The 22,282-nt window shown below is 54.6% G+C and overlaps 1 protein-coding gene across 3 annotated transcripts in view; it reads right to left on the minus strand.

Annotated features, from left to right (window-relative positions):
- The window catches only part of Slc45a4 (solute carrier family 45 member 4), a 75,101-nt gene that overhangs the window by 43,133 nt on the left and 9,686 nt on the right, over positions 1–22,282 (minus strand). Inside the window, exon 1 of one of the 3 annotated variants that reach the window (XM_048802228.1) lies at positions 2,456–3,138. The exons of 1 other annotated variant lie outside the window; for it this stretch is intronic. The gene's annotated coding sequence lies outside the window, so the exon portion shown is untranslated. Of the gene's footprint in view, positions 1–2,455; positions 3,139–22,282 lie in introns of those variants that run through there. One more of the 3 variants, XM_048802227.1, reaches the window with a different exon arrangement.

Consider the following 22,282-nt stretch of genomic DNA (forward strand, 5'->3'; position numbering starts at 1 on the left):
TATAAATTACTCTTGAGCATTACGAAATGGAATTGAGGAAACTTGGAAAGAGTCCCCAGGGCGTGAGGGGATCAAAACATTGTCACACTGTACACCATCAGTCATTAAGGTTTCCTCAGTGAATCAGTATCCCAGCAACAGAGGAACCGCCCAGCCGTGGACTCAGTCAGACCACAGCCTCACCAGGGTCCTGCTAGAGGACCCAGTCTTCCCAGACCCTGGGGTCCTCCGGTCCTCCACACAGCCTGCACTCTTCCTTCCACCCGCCAGCCCAGAAGCATGTGCAGCACCTGCCCAGATCAGGCAGGCACCACATGGTCAAAAAACCAAAACAAAACAAAACATTCAGAAGCACTGAATGCAGAGGACTAACCCCTCACCACTCCATTAAAAAAGAAAACCAAATTTTAGAAATGTCTCTCTTTTAGTGAGAAGGAGGAGAAAAAGGGCTCCAAGAAGACCCATCCCTCTTCCAGCCAGGAAGCAAAGGCCAGTGTGACCTGCCACCAAGCAGCAGAGACTGCTTTTCTAGTTCCAAGCTGGGACACTGGCACACTGCAGCAAGAGTGCGTTTCCAAGACAGACACACACACCAGGCCTGCTGAGCCCCTCTGGAAGTGCACCACACGCTGCACCTCATGGACTGCACAGCCACCTGCTGTTCCTCGGAGAACTGCCAACCAGACCCTCCCATGCCCCACCCACCCACTGGGCATGACTCAGCTGCGTCTGCATGCTACAACCACCTGGCAGACCTTGGCAAGTCCACTCACCTAGGCTGGGCCTGCTTCCTCAGCGGTAAACTGCAGATACCAAAGGGTGCTTCCTCCAGTCCAGGGGCTTCCTGGTCCCCCCATGACAACAGGGGGCCACTCCTATATAATCTGTGATGTACGGTCACCCCGCCCATTGCAAATCATGACCCAGCAGCTGGCAGAGAGCAATACCTGCCAAACAGATCCAACAGACCTGCAACCAGCACACAATGCCAGCACTACCTGCAGACACCAGGAAAGGTGCCACCAGCCTGGCCGGCACTGAGGGACACTGTCCTTACAGCCGCTCATCTGTGGAGACACTCAGCCCCTTCTGAGCCCAGCACACAGGGCTTACCGTAGGTAAGGGGGCAAGAAAATCCAACAAGGAACAGAGCCCCAGGGGATGAGCCGTGAGGCTCCCCCACAGCAAGAGGCTGTCAGAGTCCTGCAAGCCTCAGGCTGTCCACTTGAACGCCTCTGTTTTCACGGCTGGCACTTCCATTTCTGGAAGTCACTTTTCCACTCAAAGGAAAACATCAGGATGGCCAACAGAGCTCCAGGGTGCAACTGGGATTCCCAGGGCTCCTGGGGCAGGGTATCAGTTGCAGACTTGTCCAGACACCCAAGAACAGCACCTCAGAAAGTGGCGTACGACTAGACCAGGGCTCCAGTGCCCCTGGAGGGCTGCTGGGGTGACTCAGTGGGAGCCAACTGCAAGCATTGTCTAAGGAGCAAGAAGACGGGTGCCAGAGGCAGCTCAGCCTCTCCAACAAATGCCACCCACCCAAGGCAGTGGCCACAACGGGGCTGCCCGAGCATCCACAGCTCATCAGCAGCCTCCTCAACCCGCCAGGGGCACATGTGTAGGGCAGGCATGGGCACACGCAGACACCTGAGAAAATGGCCAGCACCTCTCCACTTCTGATTTTCCAGGTCTTCCTGGTCTTAAAAGCAGGGAATCCATTCTTACTGGTTGCCCTCAGGACACTAGAGCCTGTTGCTGACTCGCCAGCCCATTCCTGGGCCTGGCATGCACAGTGGCAGGCTGCCTCCCAGCCCCTCCCATCAAGGCCACCTGGGGCTCCACTGGAGGATCCGAACTGGCCTGATGGCTTGCCCTTCACCCTAAGAGCCTGTTTTCTCAATTTTGTCACCTGGGCAACCCCTTAAAAAGCCAATTAGACACACCACTCCCTGCCCCAACTCCCCCTTAGTCTGGGCTGGTCCCAAAGTCCCCCTAAAGGGCCACCTGTTCTCTGGCCATCACTCTGCTCTCCCCGTGTTGCAGGGTCCACCTCAGCCCCTGCACCTGCTGACTTCTGACTGCTCCCTCAGCAGCCCTTTCTCATGGGCCACGCAGACTACCTGGCCACACAGCCTCCAGGCAGCGCAACCTCCTGGCCGAGAGGACCCCGTCAGATCAACAGCAGGCCCAACGGCAAGCTTCCAGGGAGACAGGCAAACTGATGACATGAGGTCAAATTCCAAACTTCCACCTCTTAAAACCACAATAAAATCCACTTAGAATCAGAAATCTCTACACTAGTAAGACAACTGCCACCCAAACATCAAGGGAACAAAAAAGCACCCAACAAAAATAAAAAGCCCAGGACGAAAGTTCACTTATGAGAAAATGACCTGAACCAAGGACAGGCATCCCCAAAGAAAACCGTCCCCCCAACATTTAGCCTTCTTACCACAGTTCTTTACAGCCTCCTTGATTTGCCCAATCAGCCGAGTAGGTTTTCTAATTAAAAAGCAGTGAGGGGTTCTTCTCTCCCTTTCTTTCTAAATGTCCCTAGCACGGATTTGCTGATTTGAGCCACTGGAGTCAGAGCGAAGCTTTGGCTGCCATGGAAACAGCAGCAAGCGTTTAAACTGCGCAGCTCCTGGAATCCCGGCGGCTCAGGAAACCAAGCTGCAGCATGGATCCAAAATGCCAAACGCGCGTCTCAGCCAGGAGTCCCGAGGGAGATGAGCGAGTGCTTCTCTGAATCACTGCTCGCCTCATCTAGCAGCAGACCCAGGGCAAGCAGGCAGGCAGCCTTGGCCACCCATCACACAGAGAGGCCAGGGCCAGCAGGATGACCAAGCGGGGTGGAAATGAAGCAAGAATCCCTCGCGCTGCACACATACAGTCCAGACCTGACTAAGGACATGGGCACAGCTGAGGAAACAGCCCCAAGGACAGCCAGGATGTGAGGGGCTCTTGAGTGGTGCTCGTTCCTGCCGTGACTCAGTGACTCACAGATCCTGCAGGCATCCTAAGGCCACGATGGACGCAGGGATTCGAGAAGTGAGACCTGGGACTAAGCCATCCACTGGCACAGAACTACAGTGCTCACGTGGTCAGACAAAACACCAGGCACAGGTCGGGCTGGCAAAGCACGCCTGTCATCTCAGCGACTTGGGAGGCTAAGGCAGGAGAATCCCAAGATCTAGGCCAGCCTCAGCAACTTAGTGAGGCCCTGTACCAAAATAAAATATAAAAGACTGGGGATGCAGCTCAGAGGTAGAGCACCCCTGGGTTAAGTGCCCAGAGTGCAAAGAAAGAGAAGAGGAAACCCACGAAGCACTGGCATTCTTTTTTTTTTTAATATTTATTTTTTAGTTTTAGGTGGACACAACATCTTTATTTTATTTTTATGTGGTGTTGAGGATTGAACCCAGTGCCCCACACATGCCAGGCAAGCGTGCTACCGCTTGAGCCACATCCCCAGCCCAGCACTGACATTTTTAAAGAGAAGCACGGGGCGTACAGCAGCACCCCTGCCCACAGGAACCACTCCAAGACCCCAGGGACGCTGACACTGTGGCCATAAAGCCAGCACTGGTCCTTTCTCCTGCAGGTGCATGCAGGCTCAGCTGCCACCTGGGCTGCGGCCTGGCACTGTTGAAGTCTGAGGCGCAGCAGGCAACTCACAACCCTTTCCTCCACCACGACTCCCTGGGAGGGCCACTCTTCCTGTGAAGGACAGCGGAGGACTCTGACCTCTCCACTTAAAGGAAGTGCTCTCTGGCTTCTCCAGTGCCACCACTCTATGCCCAGGGACCACCATGAAGTAAGACGGGGCTCACCCTCACCACCAGCACTCGATATGTGCAGCCATCTGGTGACTGCCCCGCAGGAAGTGGCACTCGGGTCCCAGGTGGGAGGGAGGGACGTACAAGACTCCTCTACACTCAGAAGGGTGCACAACTTAGAAATCTATGAGCTGTTTCTTTCTGGAACCTTCTCATTTATATTTCAGACCTTGGTTGATGGCAGACAACTGAAATAGTGGGACATGGGACACTACTTTTTCTTCGACAACTGTTAAAATGACAACTAGTTTTTTTATTTAAACCAAGTTTAGAAGACAATTTACATGGGCTGTAGCCTGAGGTCCCATTTGTTTTTGTCCTTCTTATGACCAAAGTGATGGGCTAAAACCACGAGCCTTCCTGCAAGGCGCTCCAAGAGCACCAGGACTTTATCTAAAGCCACAGGCTGAGTCACCATAGTGCCACCCACCAGGAAAAGGTGCTGCAGAGACCATTCCCCAGTCTCAGCACCTCCTCAAGTGGCAGCCTTCTCAGACCCCTAGTGCTAACCTCCATGAGCAAGCAGAGGGGGAGAACTGGACAGCCACTGCTTCTTCCTCCTCCTGGTCCCCACTCAGGGAAGCAGCTGGAACTGGGGACACCTCCCACAGAAGAGGTGGCCTGGCCTTCCTTAACTGCATAAATCAGACCAAAACCTACCAATATCTCCCCACCTCTGTAGAGAAGAGGAGTCCCCCAATCTGGTACCCTCCATTTTCTGTGATGAGGAAACCCAGTCAGGTATTTAATGACCCCAAAGCTCTGGGGAGAGCTGGCTTTTCAGGACCAAGCAAGCACCTTCTGGAACTGTGGACAAAGCACTGCTCTTGCCCACACCAGCTCAGCCTCCTGGACCACCACAGCAGCTGCCTGTGCTGGGCAGCCCCATGGCATGGCTCCTGCCCAGTGTGTGAGGCCTGGTGCAACCCCCAGCATGGAAAGAACACCAGTGCCCTCCCCAGACTGCAGCCTGCTCAGGGTACACAGAAGCTCAGCACACTCCACCCCCAGGAAGCCCTGGCGGGCTGGGTGTGGCTCCGGGGCATGTGAGGCCTTGGGTTCCATCCCAAGGCCTGCAAAAAAAGAGAAATCTCAAGCATCCAGAAGAAACTGGCTAAAGAGTGGCATGTCCATAAAGAAAGCCACACTGTACGACAGGTGACAGGAAACACCTGATAGTAAGTGTAAAAAGCAGGCCATAAATCAAGTGCGCATCATGACCACATTAGAAGCTTTAAAAGATGGATACACAAATTTCTGTGTGGTTCATTCATACTTAGGTTCTTTGTGCTTCTATATGACCTAAACTTTAATCAAAAACAAGTAAGTATGGGCTGGGGCTGTTGCTCAGTGGTGGAGCACTTGCCTAGCACAAGTGAGGCACTGGGTTCGATCCTCAGCACCACATAAAAATAAATTAACAAATAAAGATACTGTGTGACCATCTACAACTAAAAAAATATTTTTTTTTTAAATAAGTAAACTTGGCTGGGACTGTGGCTCAGCGGTGGGACACTCGCCTGGCATGTGTGGGGCCCCTGGTTCGATTCTCAGCACCATATAAAAATAAATGAATGGAATAAAGGTATAGAAAATAAATAAATGAATAAGTAGAATAAGTAAATTATCTTTGAGAATATAGCTCAGTGTGGTGAACATGCCTGTCATTCCATCAACTCAGGAGGCTGAGGCAAGAGGTCTGCAAGTTTGAGGCCAGCCTCAGCAACTTAGCAAGATCCTATCTCCAAATGAAAATAAAAGGGGCTGGGGATATGGCTCAGAAATGAAGCATCCCCAAGTTCAATCCCCAGGAATTAAAAAACAAATAAAAACATAGATATGTCACTGTTTTGGGGTGGCCAGCCCGACCCACAGAGGACTGCATTGGGAGGCCAACAGCAGCCCAAGAGGTAGGTTGGGAAGGTCTGTAAAGATGCCTGTGGACTGAGCTGTTGGGGGATCTACACCATTCAGCTGCTGCAGACATGAAAGACTCAACCAGTGGACACCCAGCAGCCTGATGGGGACGCCCCAAGGCCCTGCAGGGACGACAGTGGGCTCCTCTGGATGAACCATGTCTGGGTGCAGGGGCCAGTACTTCACTGGGGCACTCCTCCTGGACCTGTAGCTCAGACTGTCCTTCCTGCCTGCCTCCCCCACGGTGAGGGTGAGCCTCCCGCCCTGCCACGGCAGGCTCAGGGCTATTCCATATGCCCCTGCGCGATGGGTATCCATGGCCTAGTCCAGCCCACAGGACACTGGCCCGCTAGGGATAGGACCAGCCATAGGCTTCTCTTTTCTCTAGAATGAGATGAGATAGAGGGTCGTGGGCCCAGGCCCTAGGCCCCAGGCAGGTCAGTGTGGGATCAGACAGCTCCACCCCTTGTCTGGGTGATCGATAGCTTCCTTCCTGCCCAAGATCCCACTGGCACTGGGCTCCCCAGCCAAAGGCCCGTTGTGGTTTCTCAGCTGAAGACAACAACAAGCACCTTCCCACTGGTAATTCTCAGGGTGCTATCACCCCAGGCCTCAGCACTGCCCTGCAGCATCAGATCAGACCCTGGGCACCAGCACCAGGCTGCCTCCCAACAGGCCAAGAACAGCCAGGAACCAACTTGGGAACCACAGGGGCCAGGTTCCCAGCCACCTGAATTGCAGGGGCGCAGGCACTGGGGCAGGTTGCCTCACATGTGCCCAGAGCAACCCGGTGTGCCAGGAATGCAGGCCACACACCGCAAACCACACATGCCGATGACGACGCCGCTTCCGCTCCCATGCTGGGGACTAGCCACCACTGTCAGATCCTCCACATACGGAAGCTCCATATGGACTCGAATCAATCAAGGACTGGGTGTCACTACAATTGTGGGCTCCAGCCCAGACCCACCTCGAAGACCAGCCGCTGGCTTCTGTCCCCTGTGTGAGAACCTCACTGCTAAGCACCAGACTCAGGTTCATGAAACTGAAGCCCAAGAGGCTTGAAATCCAGAAAGCCAGGAGGGTCAAGCTGCGCGGTGCAGTGGGGTCCCTAGGGGTGCAACTACGACTTCCTATGTCCTGGAGACACATGCTGTGATCCCAGCGAACAGCCAGGATGGCTGGGGGGGGGGCGGGGTCGGGGGCTGAGGCAGGAAGATCACAAGTTCAAGGCCAGCCTCAGCAACTTAGTGAGACCCTGTCTCAAAGTAAAATAATAAAAAGGCCTGAGGTGTGGCTCAGCGCCAGACCCCAGGGTCCAAGCCTGAACCAAGTCAGCCCAGACACATGTGCTGGCACAAACAAGCAAACCGTTAGTCAGGGTTTTCCTCCTCTGGAAACAAAGGGCAACTCCCTCAGAAGCTGCAGCTCTCAGGTACAGCAAGCTCAGGAGGCCCTCCACACACGCCATCTGGGCAGCAAGGGTAAAGCCACACCCCTCCCCTGCCCCGTGGGCATTCAGTGCACCTCCCAACAGTCTAGCCCAACAGCCATCTTTTCAACACACACCAGCCAGGGTGCAGCCCAGGGACAGACCCTTGCCTAGCATGTACAGCCCTGGGTTCTGTCCCCAACACTACACAGGCAGGAAAAAGAAAAACTTCAAACAGACTGTGAAACCCACAGGGACATGGGCATGGCACCTGGTGGGGGTTGGGGGGACAGCAGACTGCCTCCTGGCCTAGTGCTGGCCACACCCAGGGGGCAGGAGCCAGGCTGAGGGGGAAGGAGAACTGCAAGCCAGCAAGAAAGCACAGTCATCTGACCAAAGAGGAAGTCCCAGGGCTGCTTACCAACACAGCCAGCACCACTGCCAGTGAGCAGCAGGGTCCTGAAGGACAGCAGGCGGCTGCTGCTCCAGCCTCAGCTCAGTCCCCAGGGCACGCTGCACAGGGCTGTGGAAGGGACTCCAGCCTGCGGTGCAGCCACCTGGACCCTTCCTGTCCACAAAAGGTCAGCCAGCCAGGCCTAAGCCTCACCCTGGCTACTCTGGCTCCTGGGTGAAGTTGGGGGCTCAGCTGGGCCCCACCTCAGACCTCTCTTCTCTGCTCTCAGCCCACACCAGTCCTGACGCCATGACTCGCATCCCTCACCCGCCTGTTCTCTCTCACACACACACACACACACACACACACACACAGTGCCAAGCCCTGCTGCACCCCTGCTTCCCATCTGCACACCAAGCAGCCCAGGACCATGGCTTGGCCAAGGCAGAGGCTCTGGAGGAGAGGCAGAGGGGCTCCTTTCATCGGGAAGTAACATCCTTCCTCAGGAAAGACGTTTTTTAAGGAGTAATTTCCGAGCCCCTCACAGTGGCACATGCCTGTGATCCCAGCTACTTGGGGGGCTGAGGCAGGAAGAACTCACAAGTTCAAGGTCAGCCTCAGCAACTTATTGAGACCCTGTCTCCAAGTAAAATAAAAGGACTGAGGTGTGGCTCAGTGCCAGACCACCCCTGGGTCCAACCCGGTACCAATGGAGGGAGGGGCAGTTCTGTACTGTTTTCCTTCAGAGCAGCATCTCCCAGGGCACTGGCACATGCCACCTACCCGGCCTCCCTGATCTGGACAATCACTGTTCTTTGGAACTTGCCTGTGCAAGTGGTCTGAGGACCAGTTTCCCCTCAGAAAAAGGCACCTCCAGCTTTAAAGTGATGTTCATAAAAAGCAGAGGGCTCCAGTACCAAATTCTGCACTTCCACAAAGCAGCCTGCCAATCACACAAGCAGCAACACCTGCTGACCACAGGACCTGGGCTGCAGGCCCCACCCAGCACACACCCCACGCCTGCTCTGGCAAAGGGAACCCACACGGGTAAAGCAGCCTGCACAAGAAAGCTCCAAACAATCCATCTGTTGGCAAGAACTAACAGGCTGCAAGTTCGAACACAATCTGCCATTGTAACAGTGCCTCAGTTTATCAATGTAACAATGACTCTCTTTCAGAGATTAATGAAGTCCCTGCAAATGCTTGGCACCCCAGCATTGTTAAGATACTCTGCAGGATAAATATTAGCTTGGGACTTGCCTACATGAGAAGCGAAAGCTGCCAAAGCAGCCCTTCTAGAGGGAAGTGGTGCCTGGCCCGGCTGGCTTCGGACCTTGCTGGGCTGTCTGCTCTGCGGGTCCTCAGCATCCTGCAGGGAGGCTAGGACGCCAAGACCCCTGCCCCCACAAGCCCCTGCCCAAGGGACCACAGGGGCCAGCCCAAGGGCAGCTGTAGCTCTGTCTCCTGAGCAGCTAGCTCCGAGTCCAGCCCACAACAAACAGTAGGAAAGGAGTTAATTAAAAGGAGGGATTTTAAGATGCTTACTGGGATGAAAGGGAACAAGGGGGCATTAAGGCTTAACTCTGACTTCAACTTAGGTTTCTTGAGAGACACGTAAACTGCCTGGGTGACCAATAGAAGCATGGCCATGGAGCATGCCAACAGAGGGCCCTGGGACCCCAACATCATCAGCCGGAGCCCAGACCCCAAAGAGCCAGGCTGTCCATTGCCGGCCTCACCCGGGGAATGCCAACAGCCTGAACAGGCAGCATGGCACAGGTGAATACTTGCCAACAGGCCACCGGCCCCATCAGCGCTGGGAGCAGCAGCAGCAGCAGTTCTCCTGAGCCAGGCAGCTGGGCAGAGGGGACCTCGGAGCACAAGCTCGTCTCTCAGGAAAGACGGGCTGCACCACACCACTGTCTTCTTCACGTCCTACAGCACAGGGCTCCTGGGCCTCTAGCAGTGACTGTGGAATGCACAAGAACTCGGGGTGCAGAGGTGTCCCCTCCAACAGCTACAGCCAGGCCCTGCCCCTGCTCATAGGCTCCCAGGGCAGAGCTGCAGCCGCTACACCTGGAGACTCAGCAGATGGTCAGTTAGGTGAGTCAGACGCCACCCGCCTCCTGTCACAGTGTGCAGACACAAGCACTGAGCCCAGAGAGCACTCGACTAGAGAGAACAGCTTAGCTGAAACTGGAACAGCTACTGCAGGTAGTCTGATTTTTCTTTGAATAGCTCAAAAGAATAAACTAATAGTGATAATATCATTAGTTTGACAAGAATTTCTACCCAAAGTTGTACTAAAAGGGATGCATTCCTAGAGTGGTAACTGGAAATTGTAGGTTAGCAAGTGCTGGTGGCCAGTCCTCGGGAATGAAGTGCAGGCGAGGGTGAGGACAGCCAAGAGTCAGCCTCCCTGCAGCCCTGCGCAGCCCTGCTCCAACTGGCTTGAGGGGCCGAGGGCCAGCAGGTAGAGGACCCCTGGCTCCTGATGACAAGCTGACTTTCGGGGTGGTTCTGGAACTGGAAGCACCAGCCCTCCCAGAACCTCTCAGAAGCGGCAGTCTGATTTTATCTGTCACTCACTAAGCTTTCTGCGTAAACTATCTCTTGGGGGGCGAAAAAAAAGACCAGTTACTACAAAAATACCAAGTCTGAGCACCGCATGCACAGTGGCAAGAAGGCTGGCGCCCTCGTCCTCAGGGAGAGAGGGACGCCTGAACTCCAGAGCTGCTTCACCCGACACACTCAGCACAACACCGCCCATCTTCTCCTTGCTATGTACTCTTCTCCTGCTCCCACCCCAAACATCCGTTCCTCATGGTTCCCATCCAGGCCACACATAATGGATGTCCCCAGTGTACCCTGGAGGCAGCAAGATCGGTCTGGCAACACTGGGAGCCTGCTGTGTTTCTCTGAGCATCAGGCTGGGCTCCATAGTTCTTGCTTATCTGTAAACCTAGTGGTGGGACCAGCCAAATGGGACCTGAATCAAGAACAGGCCTCATGCATGGTCCACCAGGGGAGACATCCAGCGGAGGAGCCCTACATGGTGCCCCTCACAGACCCACAAGCAGAGCTTCAGGCCAGAGTCCTGCCCGTGGCCCACCACCAGGGAGAAAAGCTGTTTGGGGCCAAGCCTGCAGGTCTAAGAAGGCACCCATAAGCCACCCCAGCTGCCTCTGTTACTCTACAGCTTACCATGTGCAAAATCTGTCGGGTCCTGCTTCTCCTATCCCACAACCTCAATAGCACGCAATACCCCAGTCCTGAGCCACCAGGCAGACCTGTGGAGCACAGTGCAGTGGTGGGAGCCCTGGCCAACACCCATGGACATCGGGAGGCCTGTGCTGGCCGGGTCAGGGAGGGCACTTCCTGCAGGGTCTAGCAGCAGCATCCTAGTCTCCTGCACTGGCGCTGTCTCTGTGTCTCCTCCCCAGTACCCCCAGAGCCCTTGACAGGCAGGAGGAGACAGCTGGAGGGAAGACACGGGCACTTCTGACACTGCATCCTTGGGTGTCTCAACTTTCCCAGAAGTTCTAGGCATCCACAACAACTTTGACTCTGCCCCTAGACAGTCCCAGGAGCCATGAACACCAAGGATGCCCAAGGGGCTGTGGAAGGGCGGCTTTCTGTCACCCAAGGGCAGAGCTTCAGGGACTGCCCTGCAGCCACTGCTGAGCAGCATGAAGGCACAGAAGAGCTGTGACACCAGCCCTGGACACCTGCCACTGGGCTCCAGAACCAATCATACATACCCAGCACTTCCCCTGAGCACGTGCCACTTGGATCCACAAAGCCAGAGACGGTGTTTAATGTGGATCTTAACAGCAGTTACAAGACAGTAAGAGCAGAATAAGCACTGAGCTCCCTCCAAACCCCATGACGATGGCCTACCCGTGGACTGAGCACACCCAGATCCCGCATCTGCAGGTCAGTAAGCAGAACCAGAGGTCTGTGTGAGAGGAGGAGACGCAGAGAGTACTCGGCCAGGAGCCGAGGCAGGCCAGCCGCCTGAAGGCCCACAGCTCCTCTGGCTGGCTCAGCTGGAGAGAGAGGAGGGCGGCTGGTGGCACACTCTGGCCATCTCAGGATGGAAAGTTGGCTGGGCTGGCAAGGACGTCTGGTGTCTATAAAAATGTCCCTCCTGGGAGACTGCTAGAAACAGACACTGGGAGACACTTTCATTCTTTTCCTTATTTGCCACTCTGAAAAATAAGCTGTTCTTCCTACTCTGAAAGGAAAGGGGTTGGAACCTTCCACAGCAAACAGCAACCCAAGAAACAGGATCGCCAGGCCCAAGATATTTCTAGTGTGGCAAGCGGCCCCAGTGACTCTACTCTGTTTACTTGGTGAAAGAGAAACCCTCTTGGGGGATTAAACACCTAATCCCACACCCAGGCAGCCCCATCTGTCGGAGTCCTAGGGAGAGGAGCTCATGCGGAGGGCATCTGCCCTGCCGGCCCCACACGCTCCTGCTTCCGCCAGGCCTGTGGGTGAGGGCAACTGTTGGGTCCAGCCATGGCTCCAGGTCCACAGGGGTCATGCTTTGGATCTGGACTGTATCCCAAAGGCTCAAGTGCTGAAGGCTTGGTCCCCAGTCCAGCAGTGTTCAGAAGGAAGGCCTAGGTGGAGGAAGAGGATCACCGGAGGCTGTGTCCTGGAAGGTTCCTTCTGGTCCGTGGCCCCTTTTCTCTAGTCTCAGCTGCCATAAGCAGATGCTGTTCTACACCACGCCCTTCCACCATGATGCTGGGCGCCTCATCGCCAGCCTACAGTACCAACGCCATGGACTGAGACTTTTATGACACTGTGAGCCACAATAAGGCCTTTCTCCTATAACTAGTTCTCAGGTTTTCATCACAGTGACCAAAACCTGACTAACAATTGTGGCTGCAGAGCTGCCCTGCACATCCCTGGAGCCCAGACCGCCAGCGACCAGCAAGAAGGCAGTCGGTAAGAACAACAGGCTGGCAAGGGCAGAGCCCCTGGGGCTGTGGATGGAGCTCAGGGCCTGCATCTTAGGGCAGGCCCCTCCTGGCCTTGCCTCACCTTCTCAGGCTACCTTATTTTGTGGGGTAAGAGGAGGGCTCCTGCCTCCACTGCAGGGTTATCACCCTGACCTCTGAACATCCACTGAAGCAACAATGTCACGCCCCACCTTGGCAGGCCGTGCCTGGCTCCGGTACTCAGAGGCCTGTAGTCACCACATGCAGCCCAGCCACCTCGGGCCAAGGCTCTCCGCCCTGGCGGTGCTAGAATACAGGCGGCGAGCTTCGTCTCCTCCCCAGCACACAAGTTCCACCTCACCAAATACTGCCTGTCCCCACCCCACACAGATGGGCTGGGCCCTTGCCCCTAGGCCAGAGTGTGTCCCATGTGTCCATAGCAGATGCATGACCCTGGCTCAGCTGAGCGTCCAGAGAACACCGTGAGCTCTGCATACCACTCCCCTCCGTCACTTCCCAGGGTGGGCACCCCAGTCAGATTAGCCCTGCTCAGGAGGCCAGGACAGTGGACAAGATGGAAAGACTTGCTGTGGTGGGAAACTCCAGAGAGCCTGGGAGCCAGCTTAACAGGAAGCAAAAAGGAGGACGGGCCTCCCTGTGGGCTGCCCAAGGGCCTGCTTGAAAACCAGGGAAGGCGTTCCCACTCCGGAATCCCTAGAGGGTAAAAGGTGGGTTCCAGCAAGGACTCCCAAGAGCCCAAGTGCCACAGCCCTCAGGAGCCCCCACCACGTCAGCACGATGGAGCTCACAGCTCCCCTTCTGCCCCAGCTCCTGCTGAAGTGGGGATGGACAAAGAGCAGAGACCGGTGGCACTCCATGTCACATGCCACCTTGGAGCACAGCACACTCCAACTGGGGATTCTTCAAGACTGAGAGTCAGCCTCACCTGCAACCATTAAGAACTGACCAAGGACAGCAAGGCAAGCCCAGGAGCCTGTAAACATGCCTTACCTTTAACACAGCCGCAAAGAGGCTCCCTACCTGGATCCCTTCCACAACAGGGTGAGTACAAACAGAAGGGTTTACTTCAAAAGTGAGTGCCTCCCACGCAGCACACACTGCAAACACCTTCATGGCTCCTGCCCTCGGCAGCATGGCCCCTTGACTTCCAGAGCCCCTAGGAATGGAAAGGGGCCCGCTCTGTTGCTGCTCCCGTCCTGCAGTCCATCCCCCAACACCACTGCCTTCGACCTCACCCCCTTCCCCGGAAGTTCTAGACCGGGGGAAAAACAGAGGTAGCCCCAGCCCATTTAACCTTGCAATAAAGCTCCCTGAAGGTGCAGCTCACTGGTAGAGCACTTGCCTACAGGTATGAAGCCCTGGGTTCCTCCCAAGTGCAAGGAGAAAGAAAAAAAAAGAGAGAGAGAGAGAGAGAAGCCAAACAAATTAACAGTTCAACCTCAGCTGGAAGGTCCTCCAGTGGGCCCCCGCATTCCACCTGCAGCCTGCCCCTGCCACTGAACACTGAGAAACAGCAGCGAGCAGAAATCTCAGGCCAGCTACCACTGTGACCTTGACTGGGTCATGTTACCTCTCAGGTCTAAGTTAAATGACAAGGTGCAAGCAGAGTGGCTGCTCTGAAAGCCTGTGCCACACAACTGGGCAGGAGAAGGCCTGCAGGACTGGCAGGAGGCCCACAAGACAGCTGTAAATTCGACACAACTCTTTCTGCAAAAGACTAATTTTAACAGGTAGAAAACATAACCACAACTAAGAAAACCTTCCCGGCAGATGCTAATTCACGGCACTATGACTCAGCTGCCCTGATGACTGACAGGTGAGCTCAACCTGGGGCGAAAAAGGCCCTTTCCAGGAGGAAATCCCTGCCCAGGGCAGAGAGCAGACCTGCCCCTCCCCAGGTCCCTGTTAACCCTCCACCTCCTGCAGGGAACACTCCCAGCAGGGATGTTGGTCCTGTGGCCAAAGAGTCATTGAGCACGCAATTAAGGACAGTAAACTACAGATGTGAAAATTACTTATGTATTTGGAGCATTTTGAAAGTCTAGCAAGAAAAAAACTGAGGCTATGAAAGGTGAGATGTGTCTTTTGCCTATCCCCCTCTCCAAGGGCTACCACCACTGTAGCAGCTCCTTGCTGGGCCAAAAAGGATACTCAGCCGAGACCCTGGCACACAGACCAGTGGTCAGGCAGAGCTGCTGGCCTCTTCAGATCCTGCTGCTGCCTGCAAGCAGACCTGGGAAGGCAGAGTGGGGACGGCTCCCAGGGCACGAGCCCCCCAAGCCCTCTGAGCCCTTGCTATTTCAACCCTCCAAACCCTCTTCCAGCTGGTCTCCTGCAATGCTCTGCAGAGCCTGGACCCAGCGTGCGCAGAGGAGGACCAGGTGCACTCCCGAGGCCTGCCAGGATCGCCTGCTCTACCCCGCACTAGCCCGAGCAGGCAGAAATGTGCCTCCCAGCCTGCTCGCCTTCACTAGCAGTGGCCTCCTCTGCGCCAGGTGACCCTGGGCCTGACTGGCTACTTCTTCCTGATGGGATGTGAGTCCCGATGTTCAGAATGTTCAGCCGCGCCCTTTTTGTTCATCAAGGCCTTGGTTCAACAGTGGATCCAGAAGTGAGCTCAGCTTACCCCCAAATCCCTCACCACTCTGCCACGCCTCCTCATGCCTTCCTGGGTAGTCAGAGCGTTGTATCTGGGTATGTTTCTGCATAGAGTCTGCCTCTTCAACTGCTCTGTGTGGGTGTTCAGCATTTGTAACTAAAACTTGGAAAGCACTTCCTATGAACCCATTTCCACACTAAAAACTGGATATCTACTAACTCACAGCAATCCGGAGCAGGTAATCCCATTATCAGCGCCATTTTACAGACAAAGAAACTGAGGCATGGAAGACCACGTCATTTGCCCAGAGATGTGAGATTAGAACCCAGGCAGTCTGGCCGTCTCCCTCTGGTCCAAGCCATCTGCACCATCCCAGTGATGGCCTGAGCCTCCCTGTGGAGAGGCAATGCAGCGGGTGCCCTGTGCATTCCTACAGAGAACCCCTAAACTGACACCTAGGGACATGCTTCACAGAAAGCCACTTACGGCCTAGGCGAGGAACCCACTGAGCACTCCAGTGTCCTGAAGGGCACACAGGTGGTAGCCTGGGTATTTCGCTCTCCAGCAGCAGCACTTGTGGGTCTCTCCTCATCAGGTGTGGAATGGGCCAAATGGTTCTCAAGCTCATCTGGAAAAGCCCATGGGAAGGAGGAGGGGCAGGCCGAGGTTTCGGAGAGGTGGTGGGAAAAGCACACAGGGGCAGACAGCGCCAGAGAGAGGAGGAAATCCAAGCAGACGGCACGCTCACACAGCCAGCTGGAAGGGAGGCAGGAGGCAGTCCTCACCGGCTCCCCGCAAGAGAGGAGAGACTTGGGGCAAAAATGTCTGCACAGAAGAGCCATCACTCTGGAGAGAAGGCCCCGAAGAAAGAAGAAGTCTCCAGAAGAAAGAAGAAGCCCCAGGAGAAAGGACACCTGTCACCCTGAGCAGTCACAAACAAACTGGGATCAGTGTTCCCAGCACCTCTGCTTTCCCTGCACTGTGCGGAAACCCTCAGGAAACGGCTGCCTGACTTTAACTCCCACCCAGAACTAGACCAGCAAGCCGGCAGCAAGGAGGCGATGTGCAACACTGCACCCACATGCTCATTCACATGCTGCCGGTGGGGACAGGGGTTTGGGCTGGGCCTTTTACCTGGGCCTGCTTTGCCAGGCCTGTGGCCTGCGTACAGCATGCAGCACTGTTTTGGGCCCAAGACTGAGATGCCTGGCTTTGGCCTTCCTCAGCATGCAGTGTGCTCAGCCTGGACAGCAGTTCTGCCCCTGGGTACCCACCTATTCTCAAGGTGCCACCCAAAGGCAGGAAGAGGAGGGGGCAGGCTAGAAGCCCCATGTGGGCACACTTTTCTGTAGGAATCTTTGTCCACACAAGCAGGACAGGCAGCTAGGCACAATGAGAGCTAACAGGCTACCTCCAGGTGCTGGTCCTTGGCACGGGTGGGGACCAGGTTAGGAAAGGCCCACCACTCCCAAGAGGGAAGGCAGAAGGCAAGGGGCTGGTCCCAAGAGGAGTGAGCAGAGGGCAGCACACTGGCACTGGATGCTGGAACCTTGGGATGCGAATGGTCTTCTAAGGCAGCTTCAGGGAGGGGTGGGCAGAGGCCAGAGCAGAGGGGCTGAGGCGAGGGAAGGAGGAGGCAGGCTGCGCTCCCACTTCTGAAGGACAGAGCAGAGCAGCCGCTGGAGGGAGCTGTGCCTACAGCTGAAACTGCTGGGTTTTTTCTTTTCATGGAAGAGATGAAACCCTGGGCTAATGGAAACCTCCATAGGAAACAGCCCTACTTCAGCCCCTCTATGAGCAGCAGACATTCATCTGGAGGGAGGTCTAGGAGGACAAGGATGCTATTCAGATGGTGGCTTACCATTCAGACAAGGACTCTGACCTGCAGGGCTGCAGATGGCAACAACTGTCCATACCAGAGACCAAAGGCTTGCAGAGGTGGCTTATGAGTGTGAATCTGGTTCTCCTGGGCTTATAAGAGCAGCCACATGCAAGAGACTCTGGGTGTCCCCTGCAAAGGGGGTTTCATGGGAAACTGATGGTCAATGCTGGAAAGAGCTGCAGCTCTGGGTCCTACAGCCCAACCCAGGAAGGGCCATGGTCAAGCTGTGCCAGGGACCCTCCACTCCTGCATGCCTGCAGGCCCAAAACACAGGGCTCCCAGGTGACTCCAGACCACAGTCCTTGATGAAACACAGCAAAAGTGAACCACTGTAGATCAAAAACCCTGATAGCCAGCCAGCCTCAAAGAACACAGATAACACCACGCCAGACATAACATGTACGATTATATGGGTGCATTGTGCATATATTATAACTTGCAGTATATTACATAAATATTTGCATCTTCTAAATAAATACATGCACTAATACATGATCTACACCTTCTATGGTAACATAACATCCCACTATGTGTAAGAGAATATATGTAAGAGAATATATATAGTCAGCATGTTTCTACATCCACAGATCCAAACAACTGCAGATGGAAAATATTCAGAAAGGGCTGGGACTGTGGCTCAGTGGTAGAGTGCTTGCCTAGCATGCATGAGGCACTGGGTTCGATCCTCAGCACCACATAAATGTAAAATAAAGATACTGTGTCCACCTAAAACTAAAAAATAAATAATTTTTTAAAAAAGAAAATATTCAGAAAACACCCTACATCTATAGTGAACATGTATAAAGTTTTTTCTTCTTGTTATTCCCTAAACAATATAGTATAACAACTCTTTTCAAAGCATTCACGTTGTATTAGGGTTATAAGCAATCTACAGATGACTTTAGGTACAGAGGCTGCATGCAAACACCAGCGCTGTTCACCAGGGACTGGCCATCCTGGACTTTGGCATGGGCCAGGGTCCTGGAAGCAATTCCCCAAGGATAAAATGGGACAACTGCAGTTTTTCAGGTCCTGGCACACGGTGCACCATGGTGCACATCTGGGAGTGGGATTAAGCACACATGCAGATGCAAAGGTTGAACTGCAGATAGAAAATAGAAGAGCCCTCTCCCAGGGCTCTTCCGTGCTGGCAGGAAGGTCCCACCGGGCCCCCCAGGCTGCAGTTCTGGACCTGGCCTCCCACCTGCCAGTCCCTGGCTGCCAACTCCCGTCTCCACCAAATGTCCGCCGTCACCCTGCTTCTTAGCTCTTCTGGACAACCCTGTCTCTCTGCTGTGCTCACTGCTGATGTTAAATCCCTGACGTTTCCCCCAATGCTACATTACCACAACACTCAGGCAGTGACTAGGGATGGCATCTGACCACACAACCAGCAGATGTGTGAGTGCCTGGCAGGGGCTGAGTCCTGTGGCCACAGTCACTGTTAACCTTGGTCTACATGCGGCAGCAGCCAGGGCAGCCTGCCTCAGGGCTGATCTCTACAGGGCCAGGAGCAGAGGGCCTGCCCAGCAGCATCTGCCTCAGCAGCAGCGCAACACAGCACAACGCAGTTCCCAGGACCACTGGTCATCACCCTCCTGGATGCAGAGATGAGCAGTGGCCCACCCTGTGCATGGGAGCAAGCAGAATTCTCCCTGGCTAGGTATTAGGGGACCTGCAAATGTCACCTAAGTTACACAAAAAAATTGTGTCAATTTGTGTTGTCAGAGAGGCACACATCTTTCACCAAATTCAAAAGCATTTATGGCCCAGGAAACATTAAAACTGTCCCAGTCTAGAGACAGGGGGAGGGGGATAGCCACTTGGTCTCTCAACTGGCTAAAGGAGTTTTCTTTGTGATGTGGTTATTACATAATCTTTTAGTAATTTTTTTAAAAGTAGGTCCTCCCTTTTGTTTCCTTTAGGACTTGGTTGAGCAATTTTAGTTCATACCAAAAAAAAAAAAGGCAGAAGAAAAATAGAAAACTAGCACATGCCTGGAGTCCCACACTTTGGAGACTGAGGCAGGAGGATTGCTTGAGCCGACGAATTTGAGGCCAGCCTTGACTGTTGACTGTGAAACCCTGTCACAAAGGGGAACAGGAGGGGAAAATAGAAAGGTACTCTAAGTTAGGGAAAACTGTAAGGACCAGCCCAGATCACAGAAGCCAGAACCTTCTGCAGCTACCACACACACACTGGATGACATCAGACAGCAACAGTCAAACTACGTTTTCTAGAACTGATCCCAGAGACATGGACCAAAATATCAACAACCACAAATAAAACAACTGCCACCCTGTCAGATAAAGCCAATCAGGGAGGCAGGCAGGGGTGTGGAGTGTGCCCTGGGTGAACCTACCCTGCTTGGGGGTGGGTGGCGTGGTCCGGACAACCCACACATGGCATCAGCTCCCATGCTTTGAGAGGAAACTCCACACAGACCCCCGTTAGCAAATGCTGGCGTCCCTCCAGATGAGGCGAGCACCCAGCCTGCATGCACCTGCCAGATTCCAGGGAAGAACCCGCTCCCTTCCCTGCTTGGTGCTCAGAGCCTGCCACACCTGCCCACCAGGTGCACAGGGCCAGGCAGGCCACTCAAGTTCTCAGCGCACAGAAACCTGACTTAAACAAAAGCTCTCCCCACCGAATGCTCTCACGGCCCACAGCTTCAATTCAGGTGGTGCATGCCCAGGAGGCACAAGGAACCCTAAAACCTCCCCTAAAACTTCTCACCCTGCTCTGAGCTGGGATTTCTCAGCTACGCTGCCAAGGCAGTCCCCTTCTGCCCCCACCCTGCAGGACGCCATGATACCATAAACATATAGCCAGCAGCTCCCTCCAGAAAGGGACCTGGGGCAGGAAGCTCCAGGGCAGAGAGCCTCAGGTCCCTGGAGGTCCCATCTCCCCTAGCCTCCTCCAGGGAAGACCCACCCTTTCCTACAGCCTCTCTTCCTTAGGTGGCTTTGGTACCTGCTCCCTCCCCATGCCCATGGACCAAGGGTTGAAGCTCCCTGCTGTGGCCATCATCCCCAACCCTGCCCACCCCTTCCTGTGGACCTTCCATTAACTCCCCTCCCCTCCCCTCCTTGCAGGTGGCATCTGCTTTCTGGCACCAGAACCTGAGTGATACAGCAACAAACAGCTGCCCAGAGGCACACACAAAGGTCTCCAGGCAGCCCTGAAGCTCAATGGGGACACCAGATACATGGTGTTCCACAGGAGCATCAAGCAGCAGCCAGAACCTACCAATCTATCTGTTGGCAAAGAAGGGGCTTGATGATCCCTGGAGGGTGGGAAAGCGTACCCTAACATGGGGAAGAAGAGCTGCGAGGTGCAGTCTCTGGCTGCAGCAGGGCCCAAGGCTGGGAGGCCAGCAACCCTTCCAGGCAAGCGGGCGGCAGGGGGCAAGTCCACATCAGCCCACTTCATTTCACCCAGCACGATGCCCCGGCTTTATCATGCCTGTTTTACAGCTGGGGCCCTGGGACTCACAGAACTGAGTAGCACAGCCAGAGTCCCAGACCCCTGGAAGGAGGGACGCATGTCCAGTTGCTGCAGACCTAGAGCCCCATAAACACTGGTGGTCCTGGCCCACGGTGTGAGGCCGATATTCCCAGGGCCACGGTTTGCCAGGAAGATAAAAAGGAGAGCTTTCATCTAAAAAATGAGCATAATGCTCGCTGGAAGACTGCCTTTATGTTTAAATACTATCACAAACTCTAGGTGCCTGGTGGCATCGGGCACTGCAGATCCTCCCTGGCTCCCCTGGGCAGGACGCCCAACATAAAGCACCTGGTCTACAGCACCCAGGAGGTCCAGAAAGCTGGGATCACGTGGGCTCAGCCAAGCAGCCCTACTCCCAGTCTCTTCTCCTGAGAGACAGTACTGGCAGCAGTAGGGGCAAGGGAGTCCTGGCCACTGCACCTCCCAGGTGGAAGCACAGGGCAGATGGCCTGGGACAGGCTGCAACAGTTTTCTGGGGCTTTTCCTAGCACTAGACATTTCACGGGATGGAATGAAAGAAAAACTATCTGTCAAAGACAAAAGCCCTCAGACCCAAGCTGCACCCAGAGGTTCACAACGTTAAAGCAGCCCCCTGGATGGCTGCAGGGTGCCCCTTGAGCACAGCCCAGCAGGGAGGTGAAAGTCTCTTGGAGACAGCAGCACTTGTGGGATCTACCCCATCTCATCTGCATCTCCTTGGTCCAGAGACAGGATCCCCCCCCTCTTGGCATGAAAGCCCAGGGGGCCAGCCCCTGACCAGGCCACCATCCAGGCCTGGCCCTGAGGACACCTGCCAGTCAGGCTTGCTTCTTCCCTGGCCACTTAGAAAAACCAACAGACGGTGGGGCTGGGGTTGTGGCTCAGTGGTAGAGCACTAGCCTAGCACGTGCGAGGCCCTGGGTTTGATCCTCGGCATCCCATAAAAATAAATGAATAAAATAAAGGTATTGTGTCCAACTACAACTAAAAAATAAATATTAAAGAAAAATCACCAACACACGGACTGGGATTGTAACTCAGTGGTAGAGCACTCGCCTAGCACGTGTGAGGCACTGGGTTCAATCCTCAGCGTGACATAAAAATAAATAGATACATAAAAAATAAAGGTACTATGACCAAAAAAAATCTTAAAAAAAGAAGATTCTTTAAAAAAAAAAAAGATACTGTGTCCATTTATAATTAAATAAATATACACATATGAAACCAATGGAGACACGCCAAGGCCACTCCAGTTCCATCTTCCCAGATGGCATCTGCTGCACCCACTATCCCGAGTGTGTCTTACAGCAGGGACAGCCAGCCAGGGAGTGGAGTCCCAGCAAGTTACTCAAGAGCTCTGAGCCTCAGCTTACACTTCCACAAAATGCAGATATCACTGCTTCCACATGCAGAGCAGATCCAGAAGTCAGTTCTGAACCACCTGGCCCTGCAGACAGCCTGCTCCGGCACACCTCTGAGTGCCTGAGGAGATGCACAGCGACTCCCGTGGGGCAGGAGACCAGCGATGACTTCAAGGTGCGTCACCTCTGCACAGCCGCAACGGGTTCTAGTGGTGGGGAAGGCTACCAGCACTAGCAGCAGCTGAGCCGTGGTCTGAGCACGTGTCTCCTCGAATTCACATGCTGCTCCCAGGCTGTGGTGTTTGTTAGGAGGTGGTACCCTTGGGTGGCCAGCCCATGTGGGTAGGGCCTCTGAGAAAGAGGTCATGCCCTCATGAAGAGGTGGAGCAGCTACAG

This window comes from Marmota marmota, unplaced genomic scaffold (genome assembly GCF_001458135.2).
Source record: "Marmota marmota marmota unplaced genomic scaffold, marMar, whole genome shotgun sequence".
NCBI lineage: Eukaryota > Metazoa > Chordata > Mammalia > Rodentia > Sciuridae > Marmota > Marmota marmota.